Genomic DNA, 18,184 nt, shown 5'->3' on the forward strand with positions numbered 1-18,184 from the left:
TCTATTTGTGAGCTAACAAAATATAGTTTTCCTCAGATTTATAAGAAATTAATGTTTAGAACTCAAGAAGTGTATTATTTTTGGGGAAATTATGTTTATTGTCAATGACAGTTGACATATCTGAAATTGTTAATAGAAAAATGCATGTTCCATCTACATATGATGTCTGAAGAAAAAAGGAAAATATTTCTTAGCCCATATTAGCTAATTCTGACTAACAGAAAAGATTTGAACCCAGAATTAACACATTTCTGAGAGCCCAAATCATCACAAACTTAAATAACTGCCGAGGTCACTAAAGTGTGGCTGCAGAAGAAGTCGTACACCTTTTTATAAAGTGTTATATAGAGAATGCATTTCTACTCTGACTGTGCCATGTATGCACTTGACCCAAGACATCAACATGGTTTAGGAGAAAGGGCATAACAGCTTTGGTGCAGGCAGATTTAGGTTTGAACCCCATGATTATGACACCCAAGTAGCTCTGCGGCATTATGCAAATTCCTCATAAATGAAGCAGAGAAAATATCCACCTTACAAGGTTATTAGGTAGAATAGAAACAGTTTCTGTGCCTACCACAGTGCCTAGGCTAACTAAATACTGGCCACAGTATCATCTCCCCATATATAGAGCAATTTTTAAATGATAAACCATGAAGTAGTGAGTAAAAGTAAAACCTCATTAAAATCTTAGGGGAGAATATTTGCTGCTTATGTTGCAACTTCATTTTCCTAACATGTTTGTGGCCTTCATTTAAAATCTAGATCTGCAGTACAATAGGAAGACAGCATAACAGAGTTGTTAATTTTGTGGCTCCAGAGTGAGAGAAACCTGGGTTCAAATCCCATTTCTTTTACTTACTAACTTGTGTCTGTGGGTAAGTTAATTAACCTCTGTAAATCTTGGTTTCTTTTTTTTTTAATTTTTATTTATTTATGATAGTCACAGAGAGAGAGAGAGGCAGAGACACAGGCAGAGGGAGAAGCAGGCTCCATGCACCGGGAGCCCGACGTGGGATTCGATCCCGGGTCTCCAGGATCGCGCCCTGAGCCAAAGGCAGGCGCTAAACTGCTGCGCCACCCAGGGATCCCTAAATCTTGGTTTCTGCGTCATAAATTAACAGGGCTGAAAAAGACTATCCTATTAGATCATTTAATGGAAAAAAATGAGACACTACATTTTAATTATTAAGCACATTTCCTGATACACTTTAAGTGTGTAATATATTCTAACCATTATTATTAGTGATTTTTATCAACTTTCTTACAAATTGATTTAGCTTACCTAATGTTCTTAAGAATGGAGAATAAGTTTGGTGACTTCATAATAGATACGTTTTGTATTACATATCCAGAACTTATTCTTCTTAAAGACATTTATTTCAACTTAGGATATTTTAAGTAAAAGAAAATTATGATCATTGCAAAACCGAACTACACTGCTCTCTACCAATGGGTGGCAATATATATCACTTAGAGCCATTTCGTTTCTACCAACATAAGGCTCATTAGTCCATGCAGTGTGAACAGAATGTATGCATTGTTTTTAAGTGGTGATGAAAATGATTAAAACCATCAGGCTTGTTAAATGCAAACATCTGAGAGTGCTGTAATATTTGAAACCAAAATTGAAATAATCAAATAGATGAAAGTGTAAGAAAATAAGAAATATGGCAAATTCATAAAAGATTAATCATCTAACAGTAGAAATGATTCTTTAGGACTGAGCAGCATCATGTGATCATTAAAAGTGCTGGGCCTTGGTAACATCTAGCAAGATACAAAGAAACATTATTTTAAGAAACAAAAAGAAAAAACATTCTACCATGGACCAGAGGATTTTCTTCATCCAGAAACTAACTGACAAAGCAAGAGAAAGCTAGCTACACATTTAAGAGGGTAACATCCAAGCAGAGTGACAGCTGTTGATGAAATATTCCTGGCAACCCAGGAATGGTTCAATAACAAACGGCCCTTTAATGTGATATCAGAACAGGTGAGTTAAGTAGTATATATGCCAAGGGATTCTTTGGAATATTTGTGGACATCATTGAGAAAAGTAGTCATCTACTTATAAGATTTTTACTGTAGACATTCCATTAGAATGTCTATCAGCAGGGGAAGGAGGTTCTATGGGATAAGTAACATAAACTTACAAACAAATCTTTTGCAAACTAATATGTTCACCATCAGAGGAACTTCCACGTTTCATACTTCTCTACACCTACTCTTGGAACCAGAAGCTAAAATTATGGTGAGGAATTTAGTAGCCCTGAACTTAATCTGGGAATGTGATGAAATACATGTAATAATGTTTAAAATGGTTGCTGTTATTGTTTGAAAGATAAAAGATGAAGGGTATGGCTATTTTTTAGGGGGGTTAATTAAATGTATGATATCATTTCTTACTTTTCACCATTTTGAGACATGATTTTCAGAATTCCATAACAGACATCAATAAACTTAGAATAGTGAATAAAATTCCAGATTAGATAGTGGCCACAGAGTGACAAGTAAATTTGAAGAAAATATTTCCTACCCATCCTCAAATTTATATTCTAGTAGATATGTGATCAGGAGACTTGGATTCTGAGATAAGGTGAGTATTGAGGCAAAAAGAAACTAAAACAATCCAATGGCAAAGGTAATTTTTATTTACAGGCTTTACTTCTTTTATTATACTAATTAATGCACTGAACTATTTATAAGCAAAAAGATGTTCATATGTCATATTTTCATGACAATATAAACCATACTCAGTGACCTTGAGTTTCCATAAATAGTCACCATTTTTCATTTGCTGGTAGCCACCCAAGGGGAAAAGGTACTGCCTATGGGATTTAACCTCCACAAGGACTTCTCATGGAACAAAAAATATTTATGGTACGAACTCTAACCTTCAAACTTCAGTTCTCGGTAGCAAGCTCTTCTGTAAACACTTCTAGAAAAATTGATTGAGAAATTAATATTTTTATAAGAATTAAGGAATAGAGGAAATATTTTTAAACTTGTTAAAATGAATCTAAGATTCTAAAAAGTAGAAGTCATTGATTAACTAAACACTTAAGAAAACAAGACAATCTTTTTCATGCATTTGCCCATTTGTTTACTCACTCAAGTATTACTTAGTACTCGGTGTAAAATATCGTGCTAGAGTTGGAGGAGATTTGATTGTAGCAAGACAGAATTCTTGCTCTACTTAATCAAAACATCTAATACTTAGGATTAGAATACGAACAGTTCCTGAATTTATTAACTAGTTGGCAAGGAATCAGAATTTCTAGACAATATAGGCAGGGACCAAACCCAAACAGTTTTCAATAACAGGATTGATCAAAAGAATGAACAAACCCAACAGATAGCAGAATAGTACATTTTTTTCCATATCAGGAATCTCCCTAGTTGTTAGCATATTCTTCCAATAATTCAAGGACTTTAATCCTAGCATACAAGGAAAAAAATGAAACCAGGGGGCTATTAAAAGGTAAGGTAAATATTTACATAAGATAAGGAATATTTATTTACCGAACTCTAAGTAAGGAATGAGTAAGGAATATTTGAGCTAAAAATCCAGACCTTTGGGAAGGGGTGGCACCGTGGGTTAAGCCTCCCAACTCTTGTTTTCAGCTGAGGTTGTGATCTTAGGTCATGATCTTAGGTCATGATCTCAAAGTTGTGAATGGAGCCCCAAGTCTTGCTTTACACTCAGTGCAGAATCGGCTTGGGACCCTCTTTGCCCCTCCCCTATGCATTTGTGCACCTGCAAGTACTTGCTCTCTCTCTCTCTCTTAAATAAATAAATCTTAAAAAAAAAAAAACACACACAACAGAAGGATGAAGGGAAGTTGGAGACTCTTAGACTCTATGTCTACAGGAATTGAAAAAAAAATGGATTCAATGGATCACAGACCTAAATGTAAGAGCTAAAGCTATAAAACTATAATAAGAAAACATAAGAGAAAATCTTTAAAACATTGGATTTGGCAATGTTTTCTTGGATATGGCACCAAAAGTACAGACAACAAAAGAACAAAACAGATACATTGGATTTCATCAAAATTGAAAACTCGTATGTCAAAGGATACTGTCAGAGAGTGAAAAGGCAGCCCAGAGAATGGATAAAATATTTTCAAATCACATATCTGATAAAAAAAATAATATCCAAATATACATAGGATTCCTAAAACTTAACAACAAAAACAAGCAATATTACAAAATGGGCAAAGAACTTCAACAGACATTTCTTCAAGGAAGATGTACAAATGGTCAATAAGCATATGAAAAGATATTCAACTTCACTAATCATTCCAGAAAAGTAAATAAAACCACAATGAGATACCACTTGACACCCAATAGAATGGTTATTTTGTAAAAAAAGAAAAAAAATAAATGTTAGCAAGAGTGTGGAGAAATTGAAACCCTTGTGCATTGCTGGTGGGAATGTAAAGTAGTGCAGCTGATATGGAAAATGGTATGATAGTTCTTCAAAAAAATTAAACACAGAATTATCATGTGCTCCAGCAATTTCACTTGTGGGTATATAACCAAAACATTTAAAGCAGGGATGCAATCAGATATTTGCCCACCAATGCTCACGATATTATTATTCACAATAACCAAAAATTAAAAGCAACCCAAACATTCATCAACTGATGAATGAGTAAACAAAATGTGATATACACACAAGGAAGTACTAGGCAGCCTTTAAAAGGAAGGAAATTCTTTTTTTGTTTTAAGGAAAGACATTTTGACATATGCTACAACATCTGTGAACCTTAAAAATATTATGCGAGGTGAAATAAGCCACACACAAAAGGACATATATTATATGATTCCATTTATAGGAGGTATCCAGAATAATAGAATTCTTGGGTAAAGAGAGTAGAATGGTGGTGATTACCAGGGAAAGGGGTAGATGTAGCAAGGTAATGTGTTATTGTTTAATGGGTACAGAGTTTAAGTGTAGAATGATGAAAAAGTTCTGGAGATGGATGGTGGTGATGGCTGCACAACAATGTGGATGTACTTAATGCCCCTGAATTGTATACTTAATAATAGCTAAAGTGGCAAATTTTATGTTATAAATATTGCACCAAAATTAATTTTTTTTTTAATTTCACAAGAACTTGCTGGAAACTGTAAGGAAGAGAGAGTCAGTAGAATACTAAAGTCATAACAGTTAGCAGGGGGTCAAGCTTTACAGGATACAGGTGTGTTCCCTGGTATCTATTTTGCTAGGCAGTACTCCTTTCTATCCATGCAGTTCCACTATTTCATAAGTAATTAACTGTACAAGAGATACAAAAATCAATCAAAATATGCAAAATATTACTGTACTCTCACCATGTTTGAGTTTCCTGAATTTAAACATTTACTTTTTTCTGAACTTAAACATTTAAAAATACTCTCAATTATAATCTCTGTTATGTGAGCCCTTTCTTCCTCAAATGGTAGTGAGGGCTGCTAAGAATCTACTTCATTGCAGATAGGAAGAGAATATAAGACATTTACACATAAATCACAAAAAAGATTAATATTATATGGAAATTAGGAGTTTCCCAAATATTTATTTGGATCGTGCAGTGCCTATATTCAGAATGAGATCCAGTTAAAAAAAAAAAAAAAGGGCACAATTCAGCTCCCTGCAGTTTGTCGTATGCTGGTCACCAAAGCATGTGCTCTTATACAGACCTCTAGGCAGACTTAGTAACCCCTCTCAAATTAAGAAAAGGCGCCATCTTCTACCACTTTCTACTTTGCTCTCTGCACTTCAGCCACCCTGATGGTCTTTGCTTTTCCATGAACACATCAAAGATGCCTTCAGGCTGGTGCAACTGCAGCTCCTTGTGAATGCAATGATCTTCCTGTTGCTTCGGGCATCCACATTTCCCCACCTCCTTCAGGTCTCAGCTCTAAGACCACCTCTAAAAGGCTTTTCTAACCATCCTTATTAACTAACGCCTCCTTCCCTCAGATCTCTCTGTCCAGCTCCATGTTTCTCCACAGCATACAGATAGTGGTTTCTGTGTATTTGCTCATTATGTCTCAAAATTAGTGTGAATCCTCCATGTTTTGTTCACTGCTCTATCTACACTGTCTGCAACAGGGCCTGAGTAGCCACTCAATAAATATCTGCTGAGAGAAGAGAGTGAATAAAGGAAGAAGGAAGGAAAGAAGGAATTTCTGTTCAACTGCAGAACAAAATGCTGAGAGCAGTGGTGGTGAGTTTTAAGAGCTGACCCAGAGCCACTCAGCCTCCCTTTACCGCTACCCTTAGGATCTCTGCCAGGCTCTCCCTCCCCACAAACCTCAATGGCATGACACCAATTTGGATGCCAACTCCTGACCTACACATTTTGGAGGCCAACCAGATATGGCTGAATGACTGACTGATCACCAGCTCAAGACAAATCAGTTGGAAGTTTCAGTTTTAACTTTTTAAAAGAAATATGATTGTTTCATGACCTAGTAATGATAAAAACGCTAGGTATGAGAAGTCTAAATTACTAAATTCCTCCTAACCTATTTCTCCCACATACTTGGAAAGTAAGTTTCAGTGAAAAGGAGCTATTTTTAATGAGTTAAATATATACTTGTGTAATAAACATGATTCATTGCTTCAGCAAATCTGTATTGAGAATGGCTGCATATAAGGCACCACGCAGAGATGCCGATGTGAAAAAGCTATGGTCTCTACCCTTAAAGCCTCAACAGTCTACTGGACAAGCTGCCAGTCAACAACCATTAGAACTCAGCTATACCGTAGAATTCAAGGTTCCAACCGTCATGTTTACATACCCCACTCAAAGTACAGCATCTAAGTAGACACTTGATACTTAAAGATCATTTGCATTATAAAATTATAAATATAATGCAAAATAAATTAATTTTCCAAAAATATTTTAAAATCTTTAAGAGCAAACACCTTGAATCATTAATGTTAAACACTTTAACTGACATAAATCATTGTCTCTTTGTGACAATAAGTACAATGATTAAGATAACATTTGAGTGTATCAATTTGGGGTACTCAAAATATTTGTACTCTTCTAATTAGAAAGGTTTATATTCTCAATTTCTAGGACATAAGAACTTCAGATGAACATTGTCGTCTTCTTTCCTGACACTTTACAAGGTCACTTTGCTTTTCTCTACTTCTCCATCCCCTAACACCCAGGATCTTGTATGTGGCTTCATTTCTTCTTTCTTCTCCATTTAATTATTCAAATTTGAGGCTGAATGAACTTTGTCTAGACGTTTCATACTCCTATCCTTTTTAATGGCACTACTTTTTCTTTCAAACTCTTGCTCATATTGCGAAAGTTCATTAGTTTCCCCAAAATAAAAGAAGCAAAACATTCTCATCGTGGCCAACGCAGAGTATTACAATGATATCCTTTGACCAGGAAAGCAAAGCCACGCAACTTTAAAAACAACCTCAAAAACACTTTAAACTTATGGGTGCATTTCATAATATCATAATGTCCTCAAACTTCCATCTAAATCTCAGCTTCTGTTTAATACAAATACACTACCCAAAAATCAGTATTCAAAATGAACACTGAATAAGAATCTGTCTTATTCTCTAGTGTTGTAATTACACAGTTTGCTTTAATTGCAAATTAGATTATTGTAGCTCCATTGTGGATTGAAAAGATTTTCATCCTTGTTAACATAACTCCTAGGTATATTTGGGTGGAATACGTACAACCACATTCATAGGACACATACAATTTTGTTGCCTCTAAAAAGAATGCACATTACTCAGTTTAGTGATCACTGCAAATCTTTGGGAAATTTAGCAAACTTCTGAGCCTGAGTGTTCTCACCTCACATGGTGGTCGTAGGGATTTAAAAGGAGCATTTGAAGGACTCTTAATGAACCGCTTCGCAAAAATGAGAGCTCCGTATTTGAGGCTATTAAATTAATGGTATAATCAGTAATCTTAACAGTATGTAAATGATGCTGCTACCCGTATTTCTCTTAATGGCAGTGTACCTGTTCATATATTCATTTTCTGTCTATGAACTGTTGCCATGATCTACCTCTTAAAGTGCAAAGTCTATTATTCTTTGTAACTGAGGAAGAATCACAGATTGCTAAAGAAAACAATAAATAAAACCAATTCAATTATTACCCTTAATATGATAATTTCCTTTACGAGATTCCGGTTTTTGTTAATGATTACTACTGAAAGAAAGTAAGCAAATGGCTATATTGGCAAATGTTTCCTTCAAGCTCAGACATCTTATTTGCTGATTTAAAAATTTAGAGTTAAAAAAAAATTTAGAGTTACATTCCTGATGACTGAAGTACTAGAGTAAGTTTGATTTCACACATAAGTGAGAAATTTCATGATATGATCTTTAAAAAAAGTTCCTATCAAAGTAGGTAGTTTTATGATGTATAATTAGGATATCTGGCAGGTCCCCTCCACTGAACTCCTCCCTACTAATGAAAAATTCTGAGGGATCAGGTTCAAAAACAGAAAGAAAACATAACTGGATAGTTAACAAAGTCTTGAATTTTAGACTCTGCTTTCATTTTTCCTACTTATATAAGGTTTTAGGTACTTCACATAAACTATTTGTAATAGCTTATAACTGACAACTTTACCAACAGAGAATTCAAAATGGAATGATCCTATATTAGAGATGTATAATTAGAACTTTTAAAATAGGATTCAAAGTAAATGTAACAAGAGTGAACTTTAAATGCTGTACCATTTATATTCAAATAGAACACATTTTGATTATAATATACTAAGTTACCAAATATCTATCTACCATTATTGAAAACCTCCTTATCATGTGCAAGACACTGGAATTGCTTTTTTGAATATATATATTCTGGGACGCCTGGGTGGCTCAGCAGTTGAGCATCTGCCTTTGGCTCAGGACGTGATCCTGGGGTCCCGGGGTCTAGTCCCACATCGGGCTCCCTGCATGGAGCCTGCTTCTCTGTCTGCCTGTGTCTCTGCCTCTCTCTCTCTCTGTGTCTCTCATGAATAAATAAATATTTTGTGTATATATATATATATATGTACATACATACATATATATATATATACACACACATTCTAATTTGTATAGAAACCTCAGAAGTGGACACTTTCAATTTTACAAATAATGAAGTTGCATTTGAGAAAAAACATTTGGCTAAGACCACATGTTGAGCAACAGAAATATCTAGAAAAACACACTGTAACTACACTTATATGAATACAAATTTATCCCTCTATGTTTTTAACCCTTTATAAAAATATTTTATAAATATTGAAAAATACAGTAAGGATGTAATATGAATTTTTAAGAATGTCTCTGCATATCGATCCTATAAACATTAATTCCTGAAAGTCTACTACATGATCTCATGAGATTGTAAGAACCTTGTTCCCACTTGAGGATGCTATTTCTCTTCTCCCTATATGAATTACCATGAGCGAAGTTTTTCCAGGGTAACAAGAATATATATTATGTTAAGGGGGACAAATCATTACTTATACTTTGTGATATTTTATTCCGTGAATGAATCATCTATAAAGATTAGTCCCATAATATTTATCTATATGGAATGCTAACTTTATATCATTATCTAGAGAAAGCAAAGGAAGGCATAATTTTTCAATAAAATATTCTATGTATCTTATTCAAAATGTACATACAGTTAATAAGCTATCCTTACTCTAAACCCTGAAAGAAGCATTGTCCATGGGACTTGAAAAAAATAATCATTTAGTGGAGTTAAACCAATAAATAAGAGGATATTTCCCCTATTTTACTTTTCTGTATGTATTTTAGTATCTACTATTTACTTCTTTTTTGAATCTCTAATCACAGGCTCTCAGAAAGATGAAAAGAATTGCTTAGATTCTAAGAAACATAGTTTATGAGCAACTAGTACAGTTGACAAATACCACTACATACTACTACCTCTAGTAAAATCATCCCTATTAAAAAAGAAATCAGATGACGCAGGATGTCTAGTTTCGCACATAATACATAGAAATTTCATCAAAAATCTCTACAGAAAATGTTTTGTGCTTATGTTTTAATGCATCTATCTAATCTTATTAGTTCTTCTCTAGAAGCTCAATTTTCCAATTATTTGTAATAATAGTTTGACCAAAGAGTGGAGCAAAATTTGTCTTACTGCATATATATCAAATGTTCAGAAGATGAAATGTAAAGAGAAAAAAGACATAAACTGTAGAGCAGAGATGGTAGGTTGATGGTAGGTTGACAGTGTAAATGTACTTACTCCCTCTAAATTTCTAAGTGAACATCATAGTTACAATTAGTTTTATTGTATTCTGGCAAAGCTTTGTAAAAAAAAAAAAAAAAAAAAAAAACCAAGGAGACATTTTAAAGAAATTGTATAATCAATACAGCAGTCTCTCAAACACTTGACACAACAAAAGGAAATCATGAAATGAATAGTAATGAATTTACAATTAAAGAAAATAAGGTATTTTAAAAATAGTAATACATGACATTTTTGGGTCCCTATTATATCACTTTAAAAATCCAAAGGTAATCCATTTCCTGTATAAAAGAAGCAATAATAGCATGTTTTCACTGAAACTACAGTTGTTATTCTAAAGACAAGAGAAGAAAGAATTCTTCTCAATGTGGCTAAAAAGATCTCAAATAATTCAACTGTATATACAATGTCAACTCAAATTTGTCTGTGGCAGATTATATTTATTGGCACTGTTCAAGGCATTCCCACCTCCTGTCCCTCTATATCGTGGTCTGGCATTTTTCCTTACCACCCAGAAGAGTTTTGTTCCTCCAAAGTTTATTCTACAGTCAGCTGCCAAGAGCTGATGGCTTTCCCTGTTGCCTAAAGCCATTTCCTTCCAGCTATGGGGGCGGGGGTGGGGGGAAGAGCCAGTTTAACCCTCAGTGAAGAAATTTTGTTTTGCAGGATGGCAAGACACCAAAACCGTTTTCTCACATTCTACAAAAGTAGTCTACCCACATTCTGTGGATGCTCTTCCATGAATCCTCAAGTGAAAATTATTTTTATACAACCTTATAATACTCATTTTATAATGACAGTGCCATCTTAAGTGCTATTCTAATGTAAATATTTCTGAAGAAAGCTATAATACCTCTGAGTAAGAAAAAACATTAGCTAATTTCGACATGTAAAACAGAGGGCCGTCTTCAATTAGTACACAGAGGCACTCCAACACATTACAACCACAATGTGCCACCTTAGTAGCAAATTTACAAAATCCCTGGTGACAATTCATGAAATAGTTTAGTCCTCCCAGAAATAAGATTGCCAAATTCTTTACAATAAAAAAACAATGTGGCTGATCACTTGCTAGATAAAAAACAAAAATCAAAGCTTTTTGCCTAATTGAAAGCTAGATTTTTCAATCATATGTTAATACCAAGAATGTTTAATATCTCTAAATACAGACTCAAAAAAATAATGGGTGGATTTATCACTACACAAAGTGTGTATATTTGTATAAATTCTAGTACAAATATGCCATTATCATTAACCAGCATGAATTTTAAAGCCCCATTTCCTCCACACCCAGTAATAGTGATAGATCTTCACAGATGAGCCCATACTGTCTTTCAGAACCTTCCTGAGCAGACACTTGGGGTTTATGAGATAATCTGCCCCTTGAACCTGGCATAAACACCAACATGGATCATGTTGGCTCAGGCTCTATGGCCTCAGCCTCAATCGACCATACTGCCATCAACTGAACTCATTCAAATATCCATTTTTATTACAAAACAATATTTTAAATTTAGTAATTACTGAGAGACCCTCAAATTCTTGGCAAAAGATACATAACTAAATCTAATAAGGTCATTGTGCGTGTCAGAAGTCACTCATACAAGAGTCATATTGGCTTACACGCTCCAATTTTCCTTCAGGATATATTTTAATCCAGTTGTGGTCACTGGTTTCCAAAATATATGCTATAGTCTACTTACCTCTGAACACATCATTGCCTAGCCTGCTGAAAGATGGGGATACATCTCAGAATATTTCACTTCCTCAGAATCATAGTACAGGGTTGTAAATGCACCAGATGCTCAACAAATAAAAAAGAAATTGAATCATAAAATGCATAAATTGACTGGGCTGACGTGTGTTACGGTGAAATAAGACATATCCTTGTACTCTATTATTCACATAAATATTTAGGAACCTCACACCACTTCATGCCAGGTACTATTCTGGACACTGGGCCAACAATCAAGACTCGGTCTCTCTTCCTTTTTGGAGCATTCAGATTTCAAATCCACAAAATATGAGCATGCTATAATAAGCACCAAGAAGGAAACAAAGAGTACCAAGACAGAGACTAACAGAAGACAACCTGGGACGCCTGGGTGGCTCATTGGTTGAGCATCTGCCTTGAGCTCAGGCCATCATCCCAGGATCCAGGATCTAGGATCGAGTCCCACAGTGGGCTCCTTGCAAGCAGTTTGTTTCTCCCTCTGCCTGTGTCTCTGCCTCTCTTTCTGTATCGCTTATGAATAAATAAATAAAATCCTTTTTTTAAAAAACAAAACAGATGACAATCTACTTTCATTCTTGATCACCTGAGGAAGAGACTTTTGAGTTGAGATTTAAAGTTTGAGAAGGTGAGGCACATGAGTGGCTCAGTGGTTAAGCCTTTGGCTCAGGTCGTGTTCCCAGGGTCCTGGTACAGAGTCCCCCATCAGGCTCCCTTCAGGGAGCCTGCTTCTTCCTCTGCCTGAATCTCTGCCTGTCTCTCTGTGTCTCTCATGAATAAATAAATAAAATCTTTTTTGAAAAATAAAGTTTGAGAAGGAGCTAACCATTCAAAGAGTGAAAGGAGGAGTCCAGGCACTGGCAACAGCATTTAAAACAGCCTCAGGGGGTGAAATTATTCCGTGTTCCAAGTACTAAAAGACCAGTGTGACTCTAGTCACATATAAATGAGGGGGATACACTCCAGTGAAGTCATAATGAAGGACCAGATTAGAGTGAGCTATATGCTAACAGAAGGAATGTGCTGTTGATTGGTTTCTATGTTTCTGCATTGATTCCTTTTTTTTTTTTTCCCCTTCTATGCAGTTAGCTAATGAATGTTTTTAAGGAGAGGCATGATAGTATGCTTTGTATGAAGGGTGAATCGCAGGGAAGGAAACTATGGAAGTAGAGAGACTAATATGATGCATGTAGCAGAAATCCAGGTAAATATGATGGTGGTTTGAACTAATTTACTGGCATAGTAGATATAGAGAATAAGGCAAAAGAGAGATATATATATATGAGAAGTACAATTGAATAGAGATGTTTGGAAGAGAAACTGATAGATCTACATCTGGACTAGCTATAGATGAAATGTGGTCTTGAGGAAGGGAGAAAGCAATCAACTTTTGGAGGTTAAGCCATTTATTCAGATGTTAACAGTTTGAGGGAAAATCATCATCATACCACTATGATATTTAGAATGACCCATTTACATTAATAAACTTTAAGCTCCTCAGCAAGGTCATGCCTTGGATTAGAAAAATACCAAATAAATCCTTCCAGCATATCCCATTCTTTCATATATCTAGTAGGAATAGAAATTAGATAAATGTTTAGATAAATTAGATAAATGTCACTATTATTCATGCAAAATGCCATTCTTTTTTTTTTTTTTTTTTTTCCTTGCCACAAAGAGAGTGGTTTGGTCATATTGAATAGAGTGACTCACTGATGCCACCTCTGAATTTCTTACTTTTTCTTTGCTGACAAAGCTCACCTCAGCAACAAGTAGCAAAAACACAGAAGCACTACCACTGGCGGGCTCCCATGATTGTTTCCCACTCCTAGGGGACACCAAGAGGCATAAGGATGCTGTTGGCAGAGAGCCAGACCTGACTCATCTTTCCTCTGTACTCGTCAAGGTACCCAGCTGGCCCTGCCCTAAACCATAGGAATCATGCCACATTGTCTACTGAGCCTCTGTAAAAACACGTCACTGTGTCTGTCCCATGATTGCACAACGGTTCTCTTCCAAAAGTGAACCTCCAATAGACAGGTATTGTAAAGCCATGCAAAATGCGAAAACTTCTCTTAAGCAAAACTATTACCCACTGCCTACATAGAAGGCACGCTCTCCAACACATCAAATGTCCTATTTTGTCTAGTATTTTGTGAGGAAGCTCTTCTAAGAGTTGTGATAACTCCATACGTATGGATCAGATAAGATCAGCTTTTAAATAATCAAATAAAAATTCTTTAATCCTATTTATCATAGTTTCTAAGAGCCTGAAATCTAGTTTCATTATTTTAAAACATGGAAAAAGAATTTCAGGACTTTTCAATAAAACGGGCTATTTAATAATTGGATCTGGTTTGCAGATTATACATAGTTAGGTTTTAAATGTTAGGTTATAATGTTAGGTTTAAGTGTCATAGTTAGGTTTTGGGTGTTAAAGCAAAAATCAGGGAAATGTATTTTAAATTCTCAAAGGAAAGAAAGAAAGAAAAAGTCTTTCTCCTGTCCACAGGGAAGGAGGAGAAATAGAAAAGAACATGAATTGTATTTCTGAAAAGAAACGAACCTCCCAACATTGGCACCCAGAAACTGAAAATCCACCGTTCTTTGAAAAGCCTGTGCTGACCTGGTCTTTACCTTACTGCAGTTAGCTTTTATAAAAACTCCCCCTACGCTTTTCAGATTAAAAAAAAAAAAAAAAAAAAAGATTCTTAGCGTCATAGAAGATAAAAATTACTGGGGAGGCTGCAACTATCATTGAAAAAAGAAACACTAAAAGAACGAGTAAAATGTTAGCTAGAATCACAAAAGTTGGCATCGAAGTTTTCAGTGTGGTCATCTTGTTTTGATCTTTTGTCTTTAAGTAACAAAAATACCTATTTTTTTCCCCATTGAAAGTAAATGACACTTTCAGTCGAGACCGAAAACAAGTTAAAAGGGCTCTGAATCTTTTCTGAGTATCACTGTAAAATGCTTATTCGTTTGGGGAAAAAAAATCAAAACAAAACACAAAAGCAGAACCGGTGTGCGGAGCCCGGGGCGGCGGAGGGTGCGGAGCCCCGGAGGGTGCGGGGCGGCGGAGGGTGCGGGGCGGCGGGGGGGTGCGGTGCCCGGAGGGTGCGGGGCCGCGGGGGGGGGGGGGTGCGGGGCCGCGGGGGGTGCGGAGCCCCGGAGGGTGCGGGGCCGCGGGGGGGGGGGGTGCGGGGCCGCGGGGGATGCGGAGCCCCGGAGGGTGCGGGGCCGCGGGGGGTGCGGGGCCGCGGGGGGTGCAGGGCGGCGGGGGGTGCGGGGCGGCGGGGGGTGCGGGGCGGCGGGGGGTGCGGGGCCGCGGGGGGTGCGGAGCCCCGGAGGGTGCGGGGCCGCGGGGGGGGGTGCGGGGCCGCGGGGGGTGCGGGGCGGCGGGGGGTGCGGGGCGGCGGAGGGTGCGGGACGGCGGGGGCCGTGGGGCCGCGGGGGGTGCAGAGCCCCGGAGGGTGCGGGGCCCCGGAGGGTGCGGGGCGGCGGAGGGTGCGGGGCGGCGGGGGGTGCGGCGCGCTCGCCGCCGGCAGGTGGGTCCGCGGCCGGGCTGCACGCTCAGCTCCGCAGACGCCACCTGGCGCGGGCTGCCTTTTTGCTTTTTTGCTTTTTTTCTCGCAAATATACGACCTGCCCCTTGGAACTGAAGCCCACCCCACCATTCTGCCGGCACAGGCAGAGCGACGGCGCGCAGCCACCGCGGAGACCGCCTCTCCCTTCCGCCAAGCGGAGCCGCGCGGCAGGACCCGCCGAGGACCGGCCCCGCAGCGACCCCGCGGCCTCCCGGCTCCTCCTCCAGCGGCCTGGACCTGGTCCCCGCAGCTTCTCGCCTCCACTTTGCAGGCGGCGTAACACACCGAGGGACGGGAGAGCGGGCACAGGTGGGTGTGGCGGCCGAGGGAGCGCCGGCGCGACGCGGAGGGCTTCGGGCTCCCCGGGCCGCCCCAGGGAGCCCCGGGGAACGCACTTACTTGCACCCTGGCCGGCCGACGGCGCCCACCCAGCGCACAGCGGTGCCGCCCGCGACGGGGCGCGCTCCCGGGGGCCCCGGCCTCTCCTCGCCCGCGCGCCCTCGCCGCTCCTCCACCCTCTTTCCTTTGGCTCCTGCTGCTCGGCGGGCGCCTCCGCCACCAGCCGCTGGTCCCCGGCCCGGCCCGGCTTCAGCCTCCGGGAGGGCGGACCTGGACGGACAGCGCTCGGCCGCCGCGGGCGCGCAGGCGAGGCCCCGCCGACACCCAGCCCCTCCGGCCCGGGCGCGCCCAGTGCCGCCCCGGCCCCGCCCCCGGCCCCGCCCCCGGCCCCGGCCCCTGCCCCGCCCCCGGCCCCTGCCCCGCCTCGGGCCTCAGCGCCGCAGCTTCCCCGGCCGCACCCCCTCCGCGAGCTCCTCGGCCCCGCCCCCGCCCCTCCACGGCCCCGCCCCCGCCCCCTCCACGGCCCCGGCCCCGCCCCCTCTACGGCCCCGGCCCCGCCCCCCGGATCCCGGCCCCGCCCCCTGCCCCGCCTCGGGCCTCGGTGCCGCGGCTTCCCCGGCCGCACCCCCTCCGCCCCCTCCTCGGCCCCGGCCCCGCCCCCGGGCCTCGGCTTCCCGGCCGCACCCCCTCCGCGAGCTCGTTGGCCCCGCCTCCGGCCCCGCCCCGCCCCCTCCTCGGCCCCGGCCCCGCCCCCGCGCCTCGGCTTCCCGGCCGCACCCCCTCCGCGAGCTCGTCGGCCCCGCCTCCGGCCCCGCCCCTCCTCAGCCGGCCCCGCCCCCTCCTCGGCCCCAGCCCCGCCCCCGCGCCTCGGCTTCCCCGCCGCGCCTCCTCTGCGCGCTCCCCGCCCGCGCCGCCCGGCCTCCACCCGCGCTGTCCAGGCCTCGCGCCCACCGCTACCCCGCCGGGGGGAGGGGGCGCGCCCGTGTGAGTGTGCGTGTGTGTGTCCCCGTCCTGCAGCCTCCAGGGCTCTTCCCTGGCCTCACCCCGCCCCCCGCGCTCCCTTCCTGCCCGGCACCACCTGCTAACGTTTCCGAGAAGTCGCTGCGTGCGGTTTGGTGGGAAGCGGGAGGAGGGCTCCAGACCCAGGAGCTGAGGACCAAGGGCTCAGGCCGGGCCGGGGCTGCGGGGCCCTGAGGATTCGGGCTGCGGATCGGTTCCTTCTCCGAGGCTTTGCCCAAGGAGACCGGAGAGGTGCCGCCAAGACCTGTCTCTAGGCTGCGACCTTTTTCTTTACTTCCTTCCCTCCCTCCCCTCCCCTCCCCCTCCTCCCCTCCCCTCCCCCTCCTCCCCTCCCCTCCCCTCCCCCTCCCTCCCCCTCGCTCCCCTCCCCTCCTCCTTCCTTCCTTCCTTCCTTCCATCCTTCCATCCTTCCATCCTTCCATCCTCCCTCCCTCCCTCCCTTCCTTCCCAGATCGATCTGGTTGCCGGGTCTCTACAGCAGGCAGAAACCCCCGTTTCCTTTCCAGGGTGTACGAGGAGTCAGAGGCGGCCGTGGGTGGAGAGGGACCAACGTAGGGTAGAGGCTGCTTTCGCAGACCTGGACCCGCGCGTCTGGATCCATCGTCGGTCGTATAGGTTCCAAGTTTAGAGCTGGGTACGAATGAGCGTGAAAATGAATCTTCATAAATTTTTTTGTGGTATGTGTGTGGGTATGTATGTATATTTTCTACAACAGCCTGCTGGGAGAAACAGTAATGAAAACAGGATTATTTTTTCAAAGAGAAATTTCCACCAGAAGGAAAGATCAAAGGATTATGTTGGATTTCTGGATTCAGGCCTTAAAAAGAGGGCAAATCACTGTGTAGTGTACAGTATAGTACAAATGTAAGTGGTGGCATCTGCACCTGTAGTTTGCTTCCACACCTTCTTGCTGTGGAAACAGTTAGTGGTCAATACACAGGATTTTAAATCCCAGGGTTGACCAATCCCAGCTGCCTACTGAGATTCTGAAGTTTGCCCTGGGGCGCTGACCTTAGATTCCTGACTTGCAAGATGGGCCCTTGAAGAAAGGAAGCTTTCTGTGTCACAGGCTCTCCACTGAAGGGTGAACTTGGTCACTTGAGATAATTCTTAATGCTACATCACAGCCACTTCATCTTCTCTTCCTTGATTGGTCGCAGACATAGAAGAGTTCAACTGTACTAAGAGTGAGAGCCTTTTTTTTTTTTTTATTACACTTAATCAATGCTGCTTTCTCTTTTT

The 18,184-nt window shown here is 41.4% G+C and overlaps 1 protein-coding gene across 2 annotated transcripts in view; it reads right to left on the reverse strand.

Moving 5' to 3' along the window:
• The window catches only part of SCN9A (sodium voltage-gated channel alpha subunit 9), a 165,983-nt gene extending 148,749 nt beyond the window's left edge, over window positions 1-17,234 (reverse strand). Inside the window, exon 1 of one of the 2 annotated variants that reach the window (XM_025994117.2) lies at window positions 17,001-17,234. The gene's annotated coding sequence lies outside the window, so the exon portion shown is untranslated. Of the gene's footprint in view, window positions 1-15,982; window positions 16,105-17,000 lie in introns of those variants that run through there. The other variant, XM_025994116.2, reaches the window with a different exon arrangement.
• Window positions 17,235-18,184: the final 950 nt, after the last annotated feature.

The sequence above is a fragment of the Vulpes vulpes genome, chromosome 3, assembly GCF_048418805.1.
Source record: "Vulpes vulpes isolate BD-2025 chromosome 3, VulVul3, whole genome shotgun sequence".
Taxonomy (NCBI): Eukaryota; Metazoa; Chordata; class Mammalia; order Carnivora; family Canidae; genus Vulpes; species Vulpes vulpes.